Source organism: Oncorhynchus keta, unplaced genomic scaffold (assembly GCF_023373465.1).
Source record: "Oncorhynchus keta strain PuntledgeMale-10-30-2019 unplaced genomic scaffold, Oket_V2 Un_contig_2317_pilon_pilon, whole genome shotgun sequence".
In the NCBI taxonomy this organism is placed as follows: domain Eukaryota; kingdom Metazoa; phylum Chordata; class Actinopteri; order Salmoniformes; family Salmonidae; genus Oncorhynchus; species Oncorhynchus keta.
In genome coordinates, this window is record NW_026283243.1 from 5868 (window position 1) to 12591 (window position 6724).

A 6724-nucleotide genomic window follows, 5' to 3' on the forward strand; every position below is an offset into this window, starting at 1 on the left:
AACACTACTCCAGTAGCCTCATCTGTCCCTCTCCTCCAGTACTCCATCTGTCCCTCTCCTCCAGTACTCCATCTGTCCCTCTCCTCCAGTACTCCATCTGTCCCTCTCCTCCAGTACTCCATCTGTTCCTCTCCTCCAGTACTCCATCTGTTCCTCTCCTCCAGTACTCCATCTGTCCCTCTCCTCCAGTACTCCATCTGTTCCTCTCCTCCAGTACTCCATCTGTTCCTCTCCTCCAGTACTCCTCTGTCCCTCTCCTCCAGTACTCCATCTGTTCCTCTCCTCCAGTACTCCATCTGTCCCTCTCCTCCAGTACTCCATCTGTTCCTCTCCTCCAGTACTCCATCTGTTCCTCTCCTCCAGTACTCCTCTGTTCCTCTCCTCCAGTACTCCATCTGTTCCTCTCCTCCAGTACTCCATCTGTCCCTCTCCTCCAGTACTCCATCTGTTCCTCTCCTCCAGTACTCCATCTGTCCCTCTCCTCCAGTACTCCATCTGTCCCTCTCCTCCAGTACTCCATCTGTCCCTCTCCTCCAGTACTCCATCTGTTCCTCTCCTCTGTTCCTCTCCTCTGTCCCTCTCCTCCAGTACTCCATCTGTTCCCCCCCCCCACACACACACACACACGGTCGTACAAAATCTCCCTCCTTCAACCTTAAGTAGCCCCCGTCCCATTTTAATTGAATTAAACCAATCGCTGTCCTCTCCACCATTTAAACAAGACCTTGGAAGTGCCTTACAAATTGGCTGAGTGATTTGTCTGTCAAATAGTTGTGTGTGTGTGTGGGGTGGTAGAGGAGTGATGATAAGGCTTTAATTGGTTCGTTATAAAGCCCTCCAGCCCTGCAATCTCCTCCACTCCTCCATTCCCCCTCCACTCCTCTCTCCCATCCCCTCCACTCCTCTCTCCATCCCCCTCCACTCCTTTCTCCCATCCCCCTCCACTCCTCTCCATCCCCCTCCACTCCTCTCTTCCGTCCCCCTCCACTCCTCTCCATCCCCCTCCACTCCTCTCTTCCGTCCCCCTCCACTCCTCTCTCCCGTCCCCCTCCACTCCTCTCTCCCGTCCCCTTCCACTCCTCTCTCCCATTCCACTCCTCTCTCCGTCCCCCTCCCTCCTCTCTTCCGTCCCCCTCCACTCCTCTCTCCCGTCCCCCTCCACTCCTCTCTCCCATCCCCCTCCACTCCTCTCTCCCGTCCCCCTCCACTCCTCTCTCCCGTCCCCATCCACTCCTCTCTCCCGTCCCCTCCACTCCTCTCTCCCATTCCACTCCTCTCTCCCGTCCCCCTCCACTCCTCTCTCCCGTCCCCCTCCACTCCTCTCTCCCGTCCCCTCCACTCCTCTCTCCCATTCCACTCCTCTTTCCCGTCCCCCTCCACTCCTCTCTCCCGTCCCCCTCCCTCCTCTCTCCCGTCCCCCTCCACTCCCCTCTCTCCCGTCCCCCTCCACTCCTCTCTCCCCTCCCCCTCCACTCCTCTCTCCCATCCCCCTCCACTCCTCTCTCCCGTCCCCCTCCACTCCTCTCTCCCGTCCCCCTCCACTCCTCTCTCCCATTCCACTCCTCTCTCCCGTCCCCCTCCACTCCTCTTTCCCATCCCCCTCCACTCCTCTCTCCCGTCCCCCTCCACTCCTCTCTCCCGTCCCCCTCCACTCCTCTCTCCCGTCCCCCTCCACTCCTCTCTCCCATTCCACTCCTCTCTCCCGTCCCCCTCCACTCCTCTCTCCCGTCCCCCTCCACTCCTCTCTCCCATCCTCCTCCACTCCTCTCTCCCGTCCCCCTCCCTCCTCTTTCCCGTCCCCCTCCACTCCTCTCTCCCATTCCACTCCTCTCTCCCATTCCACTCCTCTCTCCCATTCCACTCCTCTCTCCCATTCCACTCCTCTCTCCCATCCCCCTCCACTCCTCTCTCCGTCCCCCTCCACTCCTCTCTCCGTCCCCCTCCACTCCTCTCTCCCCCACTCCTCTCTCCCATCCCCCTCCACTCCTCTCTCCCATCCCCCTTCACTCCTCCCTCCGTCCCCCTCCACTCCTCCCTCCGTTCCATTCCTCCCCCTCCCGCCTTCGTCCCACTCCTCCACTACTCAGGTGTGTCTGCCCTCTAAAGGAACTATTCACTCTCCATTATAATTGTAATAATATTCCTGTATGATAAAGGTGGTATTGGGTCTGTATGGTAAAGGTGGTATTGGGTCTGTATGATAAAGGTGGTATTGGGTCTGTATGATAAAGGTGGTATTGGGTCTGTATTATAAAGGTGGTATTGGGTCTGTATGGTAAAGGTGGTATTGGGTCTGTATGATAAAGGTGGTATTGGGTCTGTATGGTATTGGTTCTGTATGATAAAGGTGGTATTGGGTCTGTATGGTAAAGGTGGTATTGGGTCTGTATGATAAAGGTGGTATTGAGTATGTATGGTATTGGGTCTGTATTATAAAGGTGGTATTGGGTCTGTATGATAAAGGTGGTATTGGGTCTGTATGGTAAAGGTGGTATTGGGTCTGTATGATAAAGGTGGTATTGAGTATGTATGGTATTGGGTCTGTATTATAAAGGTGGTATTGGGTCTGTATGATAAAGGTGGTATTGGGTCTGTATGGTAAAGGTGGTATTGGGTCTGTATGATAAAGGTGGTATTGGGTCTGTATGGTATTGGGTCTGTATGATAAAGGTGGTATTGAGTCTATATGGTATTGGGTCTGTATTATAAAGGTGGTATTGGGTCTGTATGGTATTGGGTCTGTATTATAAAGGTGGTATTGGGTCTGTATGGTATTGAGTCTGTATTATAAAGGTGGTATTGGGTCTGTATGATAAAGGTGGTATTGGGTCTGTATGGTATTGGGTCTGTATTATAAAGGTTGTATTGGGTCTTTATGGTATTGGGTCTGTATTATAAAGGTGGTATTGGGTCTGTATGATAAAGGTGGTATTGGGTCTGTATGGTATTGGGTCTGTATTATAAAGGTGGTATTGGGTCTGTATGGTAAAGGTGGTATCGGGTCTGTATTATAAAGGTGGTATTGGGTCTGTATGGTAAAGGTGGTATTGGGTCTGTATGGTAAAGGTGGTATTGGGTCTGTATGGTAAAGGTGGTATTGGGTCTGTATGATAAAGGTGGTATTGGGTCTGTATGATAAAGGTGGTATTGGGTCTGTATTATAAAGGTGGTATTGGGTCTGTATGGTAAAGGTGGTATTGGGTCTGTATTATAAAGGTGGTATTGGGTCTGTATGGTAAAAGGTGGTATTGGGTCTGTATTATAAAGGTGGTATTGAGTATGTATGGTATTGGGTCTGTATGATAAAGGTGGTATTGGGTCTGTATGGTAAAGGTGGTATTGGGTCTGTATGATAAAGGTGGTATTGGGTCTGTATGGTATTGGGTCTGTATGATAAAGGTGGTATTGATGGTATTGGGTCTGTATTATAAAGGTGGTATTGGGTCTGTATTGGGTCTGTATTATAAAGGTGGTATTGGGTCTGTATGGTATTGAGTCTGTATTATAAAGGTGGTATTGGGTCTGTATGATAAAGGTGGTATTGTGTCTGTATGGTAAAGGTGGTATTGGGTCTGTATGATAAAGGTGGTATTGAGTCTATATGGTATTGGGTCTGTATTATAAAGGTGGTATTGGGTCTGTATGGTATTGGGTCTGTATTATAAAGGTGGTATTGGGTCTGTATGGTATTGAGTCTGTATTATAAAGGTGGTATTGGGTCTGTATGATAAAGGTGGTATTGTGTCTGTATGGTATTGGGTCTGTATTATAAAGGTTGTATTGGGTCTTTATGGTATTGGGTCTGTATTATAAAGGTGGTATTGGGTCTGTATGATAAAGGTGGTATTGGGTCTGTATGGTATTGGGTCTGTATTATAAAGGTGGTATTGGGTCTGTATGGTAAAGGTGGTATCGGGTCTGTATTATAAAGGTGGTATTGGGTCTGTATGGTAAAGGTGGTATTGGGTCTGTATGGTAAAGGTGGTATTGGGTCTGTATGGTAAAGGTGGTATTGGGTCTGTATGGTATAGGTGGTATTGGGTCTGTATGGTATAGGTGGTATTGGGTCTGTATGGTAAAGGTGGTATTGGGTCTGTATGGTAAAGGTGGTATTGGGTCTGTATTATAAAGGTGGTATTGGGTCTGTATGGTAAAGGTGGTATTGGGTCTGTATTATAAAGGTGGTATTGGGTCTGTATGGTATTGGGTCTGTATGATAAAGGTGGTATTGGGTCTGTATGGTATTGGGTCTGTATGGTAAAGGTGGTATTGGGTCTGTATTATAAAGGTGGTATTGGGTCTGTATGGTAAAGGTGGTATTGGGTCTGTATTATAAAGGTGGTATTGGGTCTGTATTATAAAGGTGGTATTGGGTCTGTATGGTATTGGGTCTGTATGATAAAGGTGGTATTGGGTCTGTATGGTATTGGGTCTGTATGATAAAGGTGGTATTGAGTCTATATGGTATTGGGTCTGTATTATAAAGGTGGTATTGGGTCTGTATGGTATTGGGTCTGTATTATAAAGGTGGTATTGGGTCTGTATGGTAAAGGTGGTATTGGGTCTGTATTATAAAGGTGGTATTGAGTCTGTATGGTAAAAGTGGTATTGGGTCTGTATGGTAAAGGTGGTATTGGGTCTGTATTATAAAGGTGGTATTGGGTCTGTATGGTAAAGGTGGTATTGGGTCTGTATGGTAAAGGTGGTATTGGGTCTGTATGGTAAAGGTGGTATTGAGTCTGTATGGTAAAGGTGGTATTGGGTCTGTATGGTAAAGGTGGTATTGGGTCTGATAAAGGTGGTATTGGGTCTGTATGGTAAAGGTGGTATTGGGTCTGTATTATAAAGGTGGTATTGGGTCTGTATGGTAAAGGTGGTATTGAGTCTGTATGGTAAAGGTGGTATTGGGTCTGATAAAGGTGGTATTGGGTCTGTATGGTAAAGGTGGTATTGGGTCTGTATTATAAAGGTGGTATTGGGTCTGTATGGTAAAGGTGGTATTGAGTCTGTATGGTAAAGGTGGTATTGGGTCTGTATGGTAAAGGTGGTATTGGGTCTGTATGGTAAAGGTGGTATTGGGTCTGTATTATAAAGGTGGTATTGGGTCTGTATGGTAAAGGTGGTATTGAGTCTGTATGGTAAAGGTGGTATTGGGTCTGTATGGTAAAGGTGGTATTGGGTCTGTATGGTAAAGGTGGTATTGGGTCTGTATGGTAAAGGTGGTATTGGGTCTGTATTATAAAGGTGGTATTGGGTCTGTATGGTAAAGGTGGTATTGGGTCTGTATGGTAAAGGTGGTATTGGGTCTGTATGGTAAAGGTTGTATTGGGTCCTGGGGCCATAGTCATAAAGCATCTGAGGAGCAGTGCTGGTCTCGGATCAGTTCTGTCTTTTAAATCATGATGATGAATAAGAGGGGAAACCTGATCCTAGATCAGCACTTAGTGAAAACGGGTCCTGGGCTGACAGATTCTCCATTCACAGAAAACATCGTTTTCCTCTTTGTGGAATCATCTAGTTTCATCATCAGTCCTCTAACAGTCTGGGTGGAATCATCTAGTTTCATCATCAGTCCTCTAACAGTCTGGGTGGAATCATCTAGTTTCATCATCAGTCCTCTAACAGTCTGGGTGGAATCATCTAGTTTCATCATCAGTCCTCTAACAGTCTGGGTGGAGTCATCTAGTTTCATCATCAGTCCTCTAACAGTCTGGGTGGAATTATCTAGTTTCATCATCAGTCCTCTAACAGTCTGGGTGGAATCATCTAGTTTCATCATCAGTCCTCTAACAGTCTGGGTGGAGTCATCTAGTTTCATCATCAGTCCTCTAACAGTCTGGGTGGAATCATCTAGTTTCATCATCAGTCCATTCCTCCTGGGTCATTCCTTTCCGCTCTGTCCCTATTTCCTGGTAGAGTGGAGTGTGATGTGGCCTGTCTGTCATTAACCTGAGTGGTTGTTCCTCTCATCTCCTTTATGTGTCAGGTGTTCCATCAGGTGAAAACAACACATTTCAAAGACTGCATCCTGACCTATTGATCTCCCTCCTCCTGTTCCCTCTCCTCCCTCCCCTCCCCTCCCCATCTTGTCCCTCCCCGTCCTGTCCCTCCCCTCCCAGTCCTGTCCCTCCCCTCCCCGTCCTGTCCCTCCCCTCCCTTCCCCGTCCTGTCCCTCCCCGTCCTGTCCCTCCCCTCCCCGTCCTGTCCCTCCCCTCCCCGTCCTGTCCCTCCCCTCCCTGTCCTGTCCCTCTCCTCCCTCCCCTCCCCTCCCCATCTTGTCCCTCCCCGTCCCTGTCCCTCCCCTCCCCATCTTGTCCCTCCCCGTCCTGTCCCTCCCCGTCCTGTCCCTCCCCTCCCCGTCCTGTCCCTCCCCTCCCCGTCCTGTCCCTCCCCTCCCTTCCCCCGTCCTGTCCCTCCCCTCCCCGTCCTGTCCCTCTCCTCCCTCCCCTCCCCGTCCTGTCCCTCCCCTCCCTGTCCTGTCCCTCTCCTCCCTCCCCTCCCCATCTTGTCCCTCTCCTCCCTCCCCTCCCCGTCCTGTCCCTCTCCTCCCTCCCCTCCCGTCCTGTCCTTCCCTTTCCTGTCCCTCTCCTCCCTCCCCTCCCCGTCCTGTCCCTCTCCTCCCTCCCCGTCCTGTCCCTCTTCTCCCTCCCCTCCCTCCCCATCCCCACAGGACAGGGAGGGGAGGGACAGGACGGGGAAGGGAGGGGAGTCCCTTCCCCGTCCT

General features: G+C 49.7%; 1 long non-coding RNA gene across 7 annotated transcripts; it reads left to right on the top strand.

Annotated features, from left to right (window-relative positions):
• Positions 1 to 2180: 2180 nt before the first annotated feature.
• Positions 2181 to 5327, top strand: LOC127921696 (uncharacterized). 7 transcript variants are annotated; one of them, XR_008109352.1, is made up of 4 exons: positions 3313 to 3399; positions 3586 to 3667; positions 4082 to 4131; positions 4728 to 5327. It is a non-coding gene; the product is annotated as an uncharacterized LOC127921696 (long non-coding RNA). The 7 variants fall into 7 exon arrangements; XR_008109353.1 differs by lacking the exon at positions 4082 to 4131 and adding an exon at positions 4132 to 4181; XR_008109354.1 differs by lacking the exon at positions 4082 to 4131 and adding an exon at positions 4289 to 4338.
• The last annotated feature ends 1397 nt before the right edge of the window (positions 5328 to 6724 follow it).